This window comes from Pseudonaja textilis, chromosome Z (genome assembly GCF_049901715.1).
Source record: "Pseudonaja textilis isolate UNSWEBS1 chromosome Z, rPseTex1.2, whole genome shotgun sequence".
NCBI classification, from domain to species: domain Eukaryota; kingdom Metazoa; phylum Chordata; class Lepidosauria; order Squamata; family Elapidae; genus Pseudonaja; species Pseudonaja textilis.
Window position 1 is genome coordinate 80,542,587 of NC_142008.1, and position 17,220 is coordinate 80,559,806.

The window sequence follows — 17,220 nt, forward strand, 5'->3', positions numbered from 1 at the left end:
GATTGCAACACCAGAGGTAGCAAGCAACATACCTCATCTGAAGCACATGGCTCATCACTTTCCTGCTCTAGATCTGGAAACCGAGATTCTGCTCTTGTTGGGAGTAGATTAATTGAGAATTGGGAGCTGTCCCCTTAAGGGAATGCCTCATGGGAAATGTAGTTCATGTCATGTGGTTATATCTGTAATCCTGATTGGTCACTGAATTGACCCTTGGTTGGTTTTTTGGGGAGTTTCCTTTATTCTTGCTTGGACTTTAGCATCATGCTGGTGTCTTTCCCTTTGCTCCATCGTTATGGGATGAAGATAATATTTTCACACTATGAAAACAACTATGCAAAGATTGGACATTAGATGAATCTCAACATAACTGTGAGTTATACCTTGAGGCTGCCTATTACAATCCAATAAAGAAATTTTGTATGGAAGCCTTTGTAGAGTTTATCTAACTGTCAGCCATAAAGTTAAAGACAGAGCACCAGTGCTCCAGGATTTTTGAAAGATGTGGGACAGTGGTTCTGAGATGACATCTGCCAGCTCCTTTAGAACTCTGGGATGTAATCCATCAGGTTCTGGTGATTTGTATTCATGAAGATCAGAGAGCTGTTCTCTTTCTATTCATAGTTCAGCCCCCTATAGTCCACATATAATTGTAGACCTAGCCTTCTTTTACTTGAAGAGCACAGGGGCCCACCAATGTTGCTGGTTGGATGAAACCCCCTGGCTAGATTTTTGTCTATCAATACATGAAATCCCCCATTTCCCTGGGTGTCATCTATCTTCAGCTTCAACAATTTAGCCCCCAGCACAATCTCAACTGCACAATCTGTGGGTCAATGGGGTTGAAATGTGTCCAATTCCTTCTTGCTAAAGGCATCAGCTAAATTGCAATATTCCTTTGAAATCAGCAGGTCTAAACCATCACTTCCCTCCATTGTATTAGCGGGTTCCACTTTTGCCTACTTTCAGGAGCATGGTAGACTCTCAGCACTTTCACTAGTCCTTATTGGTTGACTGCTTTTCTCCATTTCCACCACTTATTTTTGAATAAGGGGCTAAAATAAATCTAATAATCTTTACATGGGTCCCAGCTTTGAGCTTGACAGGTTTGGTCAGGCAGATTGCTGGCACTCTGCCTGTAATCCAATTGGGCAAATACCATAGGCTGTGTTAATTTCCTCAGTCATACCTCCAACTTCTCTACCACTTGGGGGCTAACCAGGCATTTGGTGACCCTGAATCCAATAGGGCAATAAGGATCCATATTACTCCTGAAGGGGTTACCAACATTTCCTAGCCGTCATAGGGATGATGATGCTACTTACCATTGGGTCATTTTCTCTTTCACTGTCACTTTCCTAAAAGACAGCTCCTGTCTTGATGGATGTCAGAGTTCCTTCATCCCGACTGGATTGAGAGGGAGAGAATTCCATGACCTGCTGCCTTACTCAAGTCTTTTCCTTTGACTTCACTTTGCTGCTCCAGGAGAGCATTTATCAGACATGGCATGAAGCATTTGGTGACTCAGTATAATTCCTTTCCACAGCAGAAGCAAGTTCCTAGACATTGGTGAGGCTTCCCTCCTCTGGTTGGAGGCGCACTCTTTTCCTCCTTTGGGAGTCATTCACTTATCTGGCATCTAGCAGGATCAACTCTCCTGCCCAATATGTTCACGGTATTCCATCAGGTCAATTTCCACTTCAGTAGCTTACTGCTATCATGCTTGCAGATTGCGCAGCAACCCCCTGGGGCAGGCAATTGTGGTATAGCTTCTTATTCAGTCTTTCCCAAAATTGGTAGATTAGTATATGCTCAGGCCAGTCTCCTTAATGGCTAGCCAGGCTATGGAAGTCTTGAATGTACTCTGTTACAAGTTGTTTGCCTTGCTTTAGGGCATGGATGCAGGCTTCTGTATGCTGGGCTGCTCTCATAGGGCTCACATTAAGGCATTGAGATCATTCACCTCCAGAGTTTCCTCATTGTACAAAGACACCAACCATCTAGAAACAATTTCCTCCAGATTGGCTGTGATGGTGTGGACCTAGGCTGCATTGTCTGGGTACATTGCTCCATAGTATTCCATGTGATGCCAGGCCTAGATACTCATCGAAATGAACAACTGGGGAGTGGTGGCTGCTCTTCTAGGACATATCCTAGGAACAAACCAGCTGCTGCCATCAGTGCTGGTGCTCTAGCCACCACTAAGCCCGTTGGTGCTGCCTGCTGAAATGCTGAAAGTGAAGCAGTGGAACTGGTCGCCATCACTGCCAGTGCTAGGGTTCTAATTACAGCCATAGATTCTGGCATCACTGGCTACAAAAGGAGAGGAAAGGAGTAGCTAGTCACTGGTGGCTTCACACCTCCCAACCCTGTTACTGTGACTGCATCTCCCGATATTCAGTTGCACAAATCTTCATTCCCCCAAACTTCTCCCTCAACTGCTCCATGGATGATCTGTGGGCAGCAATAGGGAGCTTCCACTCAGTGGGGTCATTCCACTTGTCCAGTCATCTCACTTTCCATTTGTCTCCCCAGATCACATTAACCCCAGAAGGACAAGGGTTTTTTTGGCCTCTGTGCCTTGCCCACATACATCACCCAGTGGGTCTTCAGTCCCTGGTATGGAGTGTCTTTTGCTTGGTCTTTTATGGCTGCAGATTTTTGCTCAAACCTTTCAGCCTTTAGTTTTATGAGTGTGCCAACTGGTTACATCCCTTCTCTGGCTTGAGGCGGTGTTGGAGCTTCTCTATCCAGGACCACTCCTGCTTCTTCTTTTCTTCTGAATCTTTATCTACAGTCAACATTTCCAAGTTGTTGGCCTCCTGGTGGGATGTAGGCAGGTCACTATTATGAGAACTGGCCTAATGCCAACCTTCCCATTGGTAAAATGCAGCAAAAGAAACTTTGATAATTGATATTGATAATTCCACATAAGCACAGATGTAGGAAAGCCAGTTCTAAAGTTTTCACGTGAAAACAAACATAGGAAAAATCCCCCTTTCCCCCTGGACCTCCCCACTGTTCACTGTCCACCAATCAAGTGCATTCGTTTTATTTTGTGAGCGCCTTGAAGTTTTGTCAGTGTTTGTTTCGGGGTGTTGGGATTGTCCCAGGCTCTTTCAGCTCACTTGCATTCCTTCCCACTCCATTTCTGTTATCTGGTTGTGAACAGGAGTGCATAGCAAGACAGAATCATTATAGTGCTAAAATTCATGAAAAAAATCATGATTGATAATGTATCTAGAGATAAGATGGTTATGTAATAAGAAAGAATAATATATACCACATTTTTTGGACTATAAGATGCTCCAAAGTATAAGATGTACCTAGCTTTTGGGGAGGAAAACAAGTTAAAAAAATCTGCCTCTGCCTCCCAGCAATTTGCCTCCTTGTAGCAAACAGCAAACAGCCTGTTTCAGCCTCAGCACAGCCTGATTAGCACAAACAGCTGATTGTCAGCTGGATCTGCCTTAAACTGCAGGGATCACCATCACCTATTGCCGCCTCTGCGGGCCCCGTTTTTGGCTTCCATATCCCATTTTTGGCCTCTGCGGGTCCCATTTTCTGCCCATTTCAATCCCTGCCACCCGGATTTGATTTTGACAAGACACAGAATGCTTAAAGATTTTGAAAACTGGATTCTAGTGGGGCTTTAAGATTTTAGATAGTTCTCAACTTATGACTACAATTGAGACAATTACTAAGTGAATTTTGACACGTTTTATGAGGTTTCTTGCCTCAGGTGTTGAGTGAATCATTGCAGTTGTTAAGTTAGTAGCATGGTTACTAAGTGAACCTGGCTTCTCTATTGCCTTTGCTTGTCACAAACAGCAAACAAACTGCATTGATCACATGAACTGCAGCTATCATAAATGAGAATCAGTTCCTAAGTGCCTGAATGTTGAGCATGCGACCACAGGGATGCTGAAACAGTTGTGTGAAAAAATGGTTATAAGTTACTTTTATCAATGCTGTTGTAACTTTGAAAGATCACTAAATTAACTATTGTAAGTTGAGGACTGCCTTTATAGGCTTCAATATGGTGCAAAACATTATGCCAATTAAAATACTGAAGGAGACTTTAAAGAATGGAATCAGAAACAGTGGCCATAATAGCAACAATGTCAGTTATGATATCAATTTCTATGAATAGATTATGTCCAAAAGATGTTATTGAAGAAATGTCAGATGTAGAACAATTTTTGTCTGATACAATAGAGATTATATTGGAAGTGGATTGATAACTGATAGGTCAAGATAATTATTTAGAAAAGGATAACTGGATCTACAAAAGAAATTGGCTGAAGTTTTAAAATTTAAGGGGGAAATATAAATGACAAACCAAGAAAATGACCTGGTTATTCTCTCCTCTACTGGATTTTCAAAAGAGGTTTGTTAAGATCTTGAAGAACTCTATGCAATGGAACAAGAAATAAATGGAGATAAATCAATCCCAAATGATATTTGAATGAACTAAAGATTAAGACTAATAAAAATATATAATGTAAAATTACTTTATTTGATCAAGGTTAAAATAAGATATGCTGTTACTTCTTGGGACTTTCTGCTGAAACCAGAATTGAAAACATGATACTTTATGGATAAGTTTAGATAACAGATAGTATCTGGGATAAAGAGAAAAAAAATTAATATTAGAAAGAGTAAAGTGTTACTAAAATTGTTTTTATTTGTGATGAAAGTGGGAAGTCATTTCTTTATATATTCCTTTTTATTATGTGCTCATATTTTCCTTATTTTCTTTGCATTTTCTACTTCTCTCTAGAATAGCTGGAATCTGCAAGGAAGGAGTCAGGAAAGCTAAGGTTCCAGAATAAGCTAAAATTAGCAATTAATATCAAAAATAATAAAATAAATTTTATTTCAAAATGTAGGGAACAAGAAAAGACAAGAAAACAATAGGTCCACTAACGGGAGCAGATGGCAAAAAATTGACAGGCAGCAGGGAAAAAGCAGAACTGCTTAATTACTTATTTGCATCTTTTTCTTTGCAAAAGAAACAGCCCAATGGATCAAAAGCAGCAAAGGGAAATAGAATAGGTACAAAAATCAAAACAGGCAAAGGATTAGTAAGAAAATACCTATCCATGCTGGATTAGTACAGATCACGTGGGCCACAATGTTTACATCCCAGGATTTTGAAGAAACTTGCAGTTGTAATTTTGGAGCCATTAATTTTTAATAGCACAGGGGAAATGCCAGACTCAAAAAGAATTGATGTGGTTCCAATCACACAAAAAGGGATAAAATGGATCCAGGAAATTATAGGCCAATCTATTGACATCAATAGCTGAGAATATCCTGGAAAAGATAATCAAGTCGAGGATTTGTGAGCACATAGAAACAAACTAGTACTAAGCATGGGTTAGTTAAAATGAGATTAAACCAGACAAACCTAAATTAAATTAAATTAAATAAATTAGTGGATCAGTAAAATGCCATGGACATAGTATGTGGATTTCAGTAGATCATGTGATAAAGTAGACCTCAGCCTACTTCTTGGTAAGATAAAAACAATGCGGGTTAGAGAGTACCACTACCAGAAGGATTTGCAATTGGATTTGCAATTGGCTAACCAATTACTCTTAGTGGGGAGTCCTCAACTGAACTACATCTACATGGAAGAAAGCGGGCAGTAATGTACCTCAAAGTTTGGTTTTGAGTTTAGTACTCTTCAACAACTTTATAAATGATCTAGATGAGAATAGAATGGGAACTTATCAAGCTGGGAGGGGGGATTGCTAACACTTTGAAAGAGAGACTCAATATCCAAAAGGACCTTGATATATTTGAATACTGGAACTCTATGTGACAATTTAATTAATGAGAAAAGGTTCTTTACTTGAGCAGAGAAACCAAATGCATGGATACAGAATAGGTGATAATTGGTTAGTAGTAACCATGAGAAAAATTTAAGGGTCCTAATGACCACTACTTAAATATGAGCTAGTAGTATGCTGTATTTGCCAAAAAGGCCAGTTCAGTCCTAGCTTGTATCCACAGAAGGATAGCATCAAGAAAATGAGAAGTGATTTAGACAACAAATGGTGAGACAACATTTGGAATACTGCATATGTAGTTCTGGTTACCACAATACAAAAAACTGAGATCCTGGAAAGGGTAAAAAGAAAAGGGACAACAATGATAAATGAACTGAAGGTTAATTATATGACAAGGACTTGATGGTATGTCTGGTCTATTGAACAGAAGCATTATGAAAGGACATGATAAAAGTGTTCCAGTACTAGAAGGGCTGTTACAAAGAGAAGATGGATTTATTTTGTAAGATATCAGAGGGAAGGACAAGAAATAATGGGTGGAAGCTTGTTAAATAGAGAGAAATTAACCTAGAAAGAGAAATTTTCTGTCAAGGAGTACCTGTGTTTCTTATGGCCAACTTAAGAGCTTTGAAAAACTTTGCAGTTAAAAATTTATTTAAAATTGGTCACAATTTCTTAGTTAACATTAATGATGCTTTACTTCATCTTCATCTGTCACTCTGGTTTAAAATATTGACTTAATATTGCTTAAATGTTTATATTTTTTCTTAAAGCCACACAACACAAACACACACACACACACACACACATTCATCACCCAAATGTTTTTTTTTAAGAACTGCTATTATGTTCCATTATTCCATTTTCTTGATAATTTTGTTCAATAATAAAGCACAGAAACACAAGAGCAATAGAAAAAAAGGTCCAATCAATGTAAACTAAATATTGCCAAGGTAGTTCAACATTCAAAAAAAGAAAAAGGAAATTCAAGTAGGCCAAATTTCTTAAGCATGTTTAAAACTTTCCCCAAACCTCAGCAACAGATATCTGGTATAAATTTTTACACTTTCAGTTGTCCTGGAAGCCCTTAAATCTGGCTCTATTTCAGGGCCTAAGTGTTTGCAGAGTCCTGCTGAACTTTTTTTAATAGATGTCATTTATGTGGATTTATCTGGGAAGTCATACTTCTTTAAATTTCATATTTTGGAGGCTTTTTGGAGTTGCATGGGCTCAAACTCCAATAAATATGTAAAATAAAAAGTTAAAAAGTCAGCTTTAAGATTTCTTAATAAATAATTTGAAATTATGGATGAATGGTAAAAATAATTTGTACGATAATAAACTAAGTTGCTCACAGGGGTTAGGAAAGAAGTCCAATCTAAAGAGAGGTTAATAAAATAATAAATATGGTTCAATGTAAGTCAATTAACAAGAAAAACTATTAGCCCAAATTCTTATTATTATACACTGCTAGGCAGGCATGGGGAGCAGAGGTGTAAACTTTTTTCTTTACGAATGATCAGAAATTCAATCAATTAGAATAGAGATGGAAAGACCTTGAAGGTCTTCTAGTCCAACTCCTAGCTCAAGCAGGAGACCCTATACCATTTGAGACAAGTGGCTGTCCAGTCGCTTCTTAAAGCCTTTCAGTGATGAAGCATCCACAACTTCTCAAGGCAAGCTGTTCCATTGGTTAATTGTTCTCACTGTTAGAAAGTTCCTCTCTTCTAAGGTTGCTTCTCTCCTTGATTAGTTTCCATCTATTGTTTCTTGTCATGTCTTCTGGTATTTTGGAAAATAAGTTGACCCCCTCTTCTTTATGGCAGCCCCTCAAATAATGGAATACTGCTATCAGGTGATTCCTAATCCTTCTTTTCTCTAGACTAGCCATTCATACACTAGGACTCCCAAGTTCCCACTCAAAGTTAGTGTTTTTGAGCCAGGTTTTACCTAATCTATACTTATACCTTTGCTTTTTCTTGCCTAAGTGTAAAACCTCTTTTCTTCACATTAAATTTTATTTTATTTTATTGGATAGGTCTCATTGTTCAAATCTGTCAAGATCTATTTGGATCCTGAGCTTGTCTTTTGTGGTGTTTATTCCTACCAGCTTTGTGTCATTTCCAATTTGATCAGTTGCCCTTCTATTTCCTCACCTAGGTCATTTATATTTAAGAGTATTGGGCCTAACACAAAACCTTGTTGTATTCCACTGCTTACTTCCCTTCATGTAGATATAGTACCATTAAGTATGATTTGTCACCCAGTTACAAATCCATCTGGTGAGGATGATGCCTATTCCATATTTTTCTAGCTTACCAGTCTATCGTGTTGAATGCTTTAATGAAATTTATATAGCACTTTGCTCATCTACTAAAGAATAAAATAAGATTGCTTTGGTATGATCTGTTTTTAACAAACCCATGTTGGCTTCTACTTATAATTTTGTTTCTAGATGTTTGAACGTGTTTTTTATTATCTTTTCCAGGATCTTCCCAGGTAGTAATGTCAGGCTGATTGGTCTGTAGTTTCCTGGATCTATTTCCCCCTATTTTTTTTTTTTTGTTGGAAGATGGGAACCACATAATCTCTTTCCAATTCTCAGGTAGTTTCCCTATGCTCCAATATTTTTGAAACATATGGTACAATGGTTCTGAGATAACATCTGCCAGTTCCTTCAGAATTCTGGGATGTTATCTTATCAGATCCTGATGATTTATATTCTTCAAGATCAGACAGGTGTTCTTACCAGTTTCTTGCTTATTTTAATTTTTATTTCTAATTTGTCTTTTATGGTTGTTTTTGGTAGGTTAGGCTATAGTTTCCTTTTGTGTGAAGACATGCAAAGAATGAGTTAAGCAGCTCCACTTTCTCTCTACTGCCTGTTACTTCCTTGCCATCTTCTATTTAGTAGACTGACTTTTTTCTTGTTATTTATATGTTGAAAGAAACTTTTTTATTGTCTTTGATTATTGTTCCAAGTCTTAGTTCATTCTAAGCCTTTGCTTTCCTGATCTCCTAATGGTCTGCCCCTTTGTTTTTTTTGTAGTTGTTCTTTTTGTTTCAGTTTATCAGAGAGATCTTTGTGCAACCATGTTGGTTTCTGTTTGGATTTCTTGTTTTTCTTTTTCAGTGGTATTGAGCTAAACTGGGCTTTCATGACTATATTTTTAAAGTTTTCCAAGCTTCTTGAGTTGTTTTCCCCTTTAAGATTTTAAGCCATGGAATCAGAGGTGGTATTCAGCAGGTTCTGACCAGTTCTGGGGAACCGGTAGCGGAAATTTTGAGTAATTCAGAAAACTGGCAAATACCACCTCTGACTGGGACATTTTTACAGTATCCTTACCCTGCCACGCCCACCAGGCCACACCCACAGAACCGGTAGTAAAATTTTTTGAATCCCACCACTACATGGAATCCTTCCAAACTTTCTCTCTAAGAGACTCTTAGATTCTTAAAGACACTGACTTGATTATGTTCTGTTGTTTGGGATTGCATTATATTGAATTCCAATGACATAAACTCTCTCACCCAAAATTCCAGCAACTTCAACTTCTCCTATCACATCTTCTCTATTAATAAGAATTAGTCCAGTATAGCTTTTTCTCTAGTCTCCTCCTCTACCTTTTGGATGATGAACTATATTGATTAGCAGTCTGTTTGATCTCCCAATTGCTACAGAATTTGCCTCCCAGTTGATATCAAGGCAATTATTCCTATAGTATGTTTCTTACATACATTTGTTAATTGGTTAGCAAAAAGTTCAACTATTTCTTCTGCATGAGTGTGGTGGTCTATAGTATATGCCTATAGCAGTATCATTTTCCCTTTTATATTCTAGGAGGCTTTCATCCTTGTGAAAGGATGGTATGAAGGCTTGACATCCATAGGTGGGGGTTGTGCTTACAGCCCAACACCGTGCAGGACGTTTGACATTTGCCAGAGAACACCAAGATTGGCAAATTCGCCACTCTGTGCTCTGTGCACTTCACAGATGAAAGCAGGTTCACACTGAGCACATGTGACAGACGTGACAGGGTGTGGAGACGCAATGGAGAATGTTCTGCTGCCTGCAACATCCTCCAGCATGACCAGTTTGGCAGTGGGTCAGTAATGGTATGGGGTGGTATTTCTTTAGGGGGTCGTACAGCCCTCCATGTGCTCACCAGAGGTAGCCTGGCTATCATTAGATACCGAGATGAGATCCTCTGACCCCTTGTGAGACCATATGCTGGTGCGGTTGACCCTGGGTTCCTCCTAATGCACAACAATGCTAGACTTCATGTGGCTGGAATGTGTCAGCAGTTCCTGCAAGACGAAGGTATTGATGCTATGTACTGGCCTGCCCATTCCCCAGACCTGAATCAAATTGAGTACATCTGGGACACCATGTCTCGCTCCATCCACCAACACCACATTGCACCACAAACTGTCCAGGAGTTGGGGTATGCTTTAGTCCAGGTGTGGGAGGAGACCCCTCAGGAGACCATTTGCCACCTCATCAGGAGCATGCCCAGGCCTTGTAGGGAGGTCATACAGGCACATGGAAGCCACACATACTACTGAGCCTCATTTTGACTTGTTTTAAGGACATTACATCAAAGTTGGATCAGCCTGTAGTGTTTTTTTCCACTTTAATTTAGAGTGTAGCTCCAAATCCAGATCTCCATGGGTTGCTAAATTTGATTTCCATTGATAATTTTTGTGTAATTTTGTTGTCAGCACATTCAACTATGTAATGAACAAAGTATTTAATAAGAATATTTCATTCCTTCAGATCTAGGATGTCTTATTTTTGTATTCCCTTTATTTTTTTGAGCAGTGTATAAAACCAAGAATGAAAAGCCTCCTAGAATGCATATGGTTAATAAAAAAGAAACAAAGAATGGCATAGCCCTAGATGTATGTTATAGGTCACCCAACCAAGCAGAAGAAATATACGAACCTTTGGCTAACTAGTTAAAAATGTATGTAGAAAACAGACTACAGTAGTAATGGTAGACTTCAGCTACTCTGATATCAGCTAGGAGACAAATTCCACATCAAGTGGGAGATTTGAAGGGGTTCCTGAACAACCTATTGAGAACTTTGCCATCCCAAAAGTAGAAGAGTGTACAACTGTACTGGATTTAATTTTTACTAATAGAGAAGTGACAGAGCAGTTCAAGCTGCTGGGCAAGAGTGACTATATCATATTGGAATTCAACATAATACAAATCCCAAAATAGAACATAATCAAACCAATATCTTAGAGTTTAAAAGAGTTGATTTTAACAAACTTAGAGACAGCTTATAAAGGATTTGGTGGATGGAAATTTTAAAGAGGAAAACAACTAATGAAGCTTGGAAAACTCTACAAAATATGATCATGAAAGCCCAGTCCAGCTCAATACCACTGAAAAAGAAAAACAAGAAATCAAAAAGGAAATTAGCATAGTTACACAAAGTACTCTCTTATAAACTGAAAGACAGAAAGTATTTGTATAAAAAATAGAAAGAGAGGGACATAACTAAGGCAGAATACTAACAAGTAAACAGATAATCAGAGTTGGAAGGGATCTTATAGGTCATCTAGTCCAAACCCTCCCCGCCAAGCGGGAGTCCCTACACCATTTCTGACAAATGGCAGTCCAATCTCTTCTTGGAAGTCTCAAGTGATGACACTCCCACAACTTCTGAGGGCAAGCTGTTCCATTGCTTATTTGTTCTCACTGTTTTTCTCCTTATTTCCAGGTTAAATCTCTCCTTGTTCAGTTTCCGTCCATTATTCTTTGTCTGGCCTTCGGGTGCTGTGGCAGCCCCTCAAATATTGGAAGACGGCTAGCATGTCTCCCCTGGTCCTTCTCTTCACTAGACTAGCCATGCCCAGTTCCTGTAACCATTCGTCATATGTTTAGTCTCCAGTCCCTTAATCATCCTGGTTGCTCTTCTCTGTACTTTTTCTAGAGTCTCAACATCTTTTTTATAATGTGGTGACCAAAACTGGATGCAGTACTCTAGGTGTGGTCAATACCACTGAAAAAGAAAAACAAGAAATAAAAAAGGAAACTAGCATAGTTACACAAAGTAACCCAAACCGGCAAAAGAAAAACAATAAGTAAAAAAGGAAACTAGCATAGTTACACAAAGTAACCCGAACCGGCAAATATGAAGTTAGAAAAGCTAAAGTTCAGAATGAAGTATAATTTTCAACAGATGTCAAAAGTAATTTTACAACAAGAAAAAAGTCAAGGAAAGAGTCAGTCCACCGATGAGAGAAGTTTCCAAGGAAGTAACAGGCAGTATACAGAAAGCAGAGCTGCTTAATTCATTCTTTGCATCTCTCTTCATGTAAAAAGATACTACAGGTTAACCTACCGAAACTATGAAAGACAGAGTAGGAATACAAATAAAAATAAACAAGAAAATGGTATGAGAACACCTGTTCTCTCTAGACAAGTCCAAATCACCAGGACCTGATGGATTACATTCTAGAGAGCTTAAGGAGCTGATAGATGTGATCCAGAACCATTAAACTCTATGTTTTATAGATCCTGGAGTACCGGGGAACTACCAGAGGACTGGAAAACTGCTGATATTTTTTCATCTTTGAAAAAAAAAAACAGATCCAGGAAACTACAGACAAATCTATCTGATATCAATATTTCGGAAGATCTTGGAAAAGATAATCAAGCAACAGATCTGCAAATACTTAGAAGCAAGTAAAGCTATAACCAGAACCCAGCAAGATTTGTCAAAACTGATTGTGTTAAATAAATCTTATTTCATTCTTTGACAAAGTCACTAAGTTAATGGACCAGCGAAATACAGTGGACATAGTATACTTGGATTTCAGTAAAGTATTTGACAAAGTAGACCACAACATATTTCTTGGTAAGTATCATCATGGATTTGTAATGGTAAGTATATGGATTTGTAATCTATAAATGTGGGATAGATAGCATCATCAACAGATGTTTTGTAATAGGCTGATAAACCGCACTCAACATGTAATCCTTAATGGTACTACATTCTACATGGAGAGAAGTAAGCAGTGGGGTACCCTAAGGACCCAATATTCTTCAACATCTTCATAATATCAGGGCTCCAACAAATCCACCCTCATTCAAATCAAAAGTCTCTAGCCACATCTCAGACAAAAGAAAATTGATTTATTAGAGGTTGCCATGTTGGCACATGGCTGGGTGAACCAGATACTAAATTACATCATATGTTTCCCCCTTGACCCTGATCTTCCCCCCCATCCCCTGGATGTGAGTTCTCCAATGGGACACATCTATCTCCAAGAGTCATCCATCATGCTCTCCAATAACCTTTTTATTCTCCAACAACTTTGGGCTACCAGGGTAATTATCTAGGCATTTCAAGAATGCCTTGTTTTTTCCCACTCCCTTTTTCTGGCAGCTAAAAAGACAAAGCAGTATCTTTTTAGTTGACACATAAACAATTTATATGACAGAATAGAAGGGGAAGTCATCAAATTTGCAGATGACATTAAATTGACAGGAATAGCCAACATCCCAGAACATAGACACAAAATCCAGATGGATATTTACAAACTTGAACATTGAGCCCTATCTAACAAAATAAAATTCAATGTAGAGAAAAGTTGGTTTTACATTTAGGCAAGAAAAACCAAATGTACAGGTACAGATTAGGTGAAATGTGGCTCAATATTACTATCTTGGAGTCCTAATAGAAAATCACTTAAATATGAACCAACAGTGTGTGGCAGCAATCCTAGGCTGCATTAACAGAGGGACAGAATCAAGATAATGTGAAGTATTAGTGCCACTGTATAAAGTCTTAGTAAGACCACACTTAGAATCTATTTTTGGCACCATATTATAAAAAAGACATTGAAATTCTGGAAAGAATGCAAAAAAGAGCAACAGGGCTGGAGGCTAAAACATATAATAGTTGCAAGAATTGGGTATATCTAGTCTAGTGAAAAGAAGGACTAGGGGTGACATGATAGCAGTGTTCCAATATCTGAGCGGCTGCCACAAAAAGAGGTGGTCAACCTATTTTCCAAAGCACCAGAATGCAAGGCAAGAAACAATGGATAGAAACTAATCAAGGTGGGAAGCAACCTAGATCTAAGGAGAAATTTCCTAAGTGAGAACAATTAACCAATGGAATAGCTTGTCTTCAGAAGTTGTGGGAGCTTTAAGAAGAGACTGAACAGCCACTTGTGTGGAATGGCATAGCGTCTCTTGCTTGAACAGGGATTTGGACTAGAAGACTCCAAAGTTCCTTCCAATTCTGTTATTATTTTCACATATAGCTGATGGGATCTATGCTAGTCGTAATAAGGAAACAAGGCTTTGATGAATAGGTTTATGAAACAACACAGAAAAGAATAATGTCTCAAAATGGAACTGGAGTTGCATTATGTCAGAAATCACTACACCTCTACAGAAATGTATAAAACCGAAGATGAAAGCCTTCTTGCAGCATATGGATTAATATATATAAAAAGAATGACACTGCTATAGGTGCATACTACAGACCACTGAACCTAGCAGAGGAAATAGATGAACTTTTGTAAATTAGTTAGCTATGTGGGGCAGGAAACATACTATGGTAGGGGCTGTAATTAAACTGGTATCAACAGGAAGACAAACCAGAACCAAATGGGTGATCAAACAGGTCAAACAGATCAAAAGTAGAAGTGAGCTGTATTGGATCTAATTCTTATGAACACAGATGAAATGATAAAGGGGGTTGAAGTTGCGGGATCTTTAGGGGAAAGTGACCATGTCATATTACAATTCAAAATAATGCATAAACAAGCAATAGAATACAATCAAACTATAGGCAATCCTCAACTTACAACAGCTCATTTAGTGACTATTCAAAGTTACGGCACTGAAGATAATGACAAATTTTTAGTTACAACCTTTGAAGCATCCCCATGATCATGTGATCAAAATTCAAATGCTTGGCAACTAGTTCATATTTATGACTGTTGCCGTGTCCAAAGGACATGTAATCATATTTTGCAACCAGGAAGTCAGGAAGCCTGATTCATTTAACAACCAGATTACTAAGTTATCAAGTGCAGTGATTCACTTAACAGCTGTGGCAAGCAAGTTTGTAAAATGGAGCAAAACTGACTTAAATGTTTCATTTAACAACATACATTTTGGGCTCAATTGTGGTCAAGGACTACATCTAATGTCTTATACTTTAAGAGAGGTGATTTCAAGAAACTTAGAGATAGCTTGTGAAGGATTCCATGGATGGAAATCTTTAAGAGGAAAATAACTCAAGAAGCTTGGGAAACTTTGAAAAATGGGATTATAAAAGCTCAATCTAATACAATACCAGAAAAAGAAAACCAAGAGACACAAATAATAAAAAACAACACAGTTACATAAAGAACTCTGAGAAAGTGACAGGAAGAAAGGACAAATATAAAAAATGGACATATAAACATTTAACTAAGTCAGAATGTCAGCAAATAGCCTAAATCTGCAAAGATTAAGTCAGGAAAGCTAAAGCTCAGACTGAACTAAGACTTGCAATAAATGCCAAAAAGAATTCAAAATGTTTTTTTCAACATCTAAGAAACAAGTCAAGGGAATGATCGATCCACTAAAGGGACAAGATGACAAGGGAGTGACAGGTAGCAGGGAAAAAGCGGAACTATTTAATTCATTCTTTGCATCTGTCTTCATGCAAAAGGAAAAAAAATAGTCTAACCTAACAAAAACAGTACTGTAGGAGACAGAATAAAGTCAAAATAACCAGGAAAATGCCTGGTTATTTATAGAGAATGCCTATCCATCCTAGACAAGTTCAAACTGCCAGGACCACATGAATTATGTCCCAAAATTCTGAAGAAGCTGGCAAACATATCTTGGAATAGAATCTTTCAAAATTCCTAGAATATGGGGGAAGTGCCAGAAGACTGTAATAGAGCTGATATGATCTGAATCTACAAAATGGGGAAAAAGTGAATCCAGAAAACTATAGACCAATCAGTCTGACATCAATAGCTGGGGAAAATAATCAAGCAGTGCATTTGTGGGGATTTATAAATGAACAAAATGATTACTAAAAGCCAGCATGGATTTGTCAACAAATCATAGCAGAGAAACCATTTTGCCTTCTTTGACAAAGAAGATTAGCAAAATGTTGCAGTGTTTACCTAGACTTCAGTAAGGAATAGGGATAAAGATATACAGTACCACCACCAGACGGATTTGCAATTGACTGATGAACTAGTCATAATGTACTCAATGGAACTTCATCTACATGAAGGGAAGCATGTAGCAGGGTACCTCAAGGGTCTTTCTTAGGCCAAGTACTCTTCAACATCTTCATAAGTGACCTAGATCAGGAATTCCCAACCCTTGGGCTGCGGCCCACTACTGAACCTTGATCCTTGCGGAATAGGGCCATGGAAGAGGTTGGTGAGTGCATGTAGACACGTTCCATTTGCGTGAGTGGTGGGTGTACGCCCGCTACTCATGCAAATGAAGCTGTGTGCATACATACACTCGCCTGCTGCATGCATGGAACCATCCTCCCCCCTCCCATCGGTCTGCAAAACCGAAAAGGTTGGGAAACTCTGATCTAGATGAGGAGATAGAAAGGGAACTCATCAAATTTGAAGTCAAGCCCAAGGTGGGAGGGGATCTAATACTTTAGAAAATAGATTCAAGATTCAGAAGGATCTTGGTAGACTTGAATACTGGGCTCTATTCAACAAATGCAATTCAGTGATAAGAAAAATAAGTTCTGCATGTAGGCAAGAATAACATAATGCACATGTATAAAATAGGTACTACTTGGGTCAACAGGAGAAACTGTGAGAAGGATCTAGATGTCCTAGACCACAATTTAAATATGAGCCAGCAGGGTGCTGCAACTGCCAAAAAAGCTAATCAAGTCTTACATTGCATCAACAGAGATATCACTTGAAGTGATAATACTGCTTTACACTGCACTGGTAAGAATACATTTGAAATACTGTGTCCAGTTCTGGTTTACCATTATACAAGAAAGATGCTGGACCCTAGAACAAGGGTGTCAAACTGGCGGTCTGTGGGCTGGATGTTACACACAGGCCACACCCACCCTGGCTCCACAAAGGCAAAAAACATTGCGATATGCACATTATGTCATGTGACGCGTTAGAGTTTGATATCCATGCCAACTTCCAACAAGTAGTCAATGGAGAAGCTGACAATAAAATTGCAAGTAATAGTTACCTCATTTAACGGCTGTGGCAGATTGTAAGTCTAATGGGGTCACAGGATGTCTCAACAATCATGTCATTTGGTAACAGATTTGCCAAATCCAATTGTGGTTATTAAATGAGGACTATCTGCAACAAGAGAGTTGATCTCATGCCAATAGCACAGTAGCATGCTTGGGCCTAAACAGAGTCTACTATTCTGATAACGTAATG

The 17,220-nt window shown here is 38.4% G+C and overlaps 1 protein-coding gene across 1 annotated transcript in view; it reads right to left on the reverse strand.

The window, feature by feature from the left end:
• Positions 1-17,220, reverse strand: part of RPRD1A (regulation of nuclear pre-mRNA domain containing 1A) — a 47,235-nt gene that overhangs the window by 9,683 nt on the left and 20,332 nt on the right. The window lies entirely within an intron of this gene.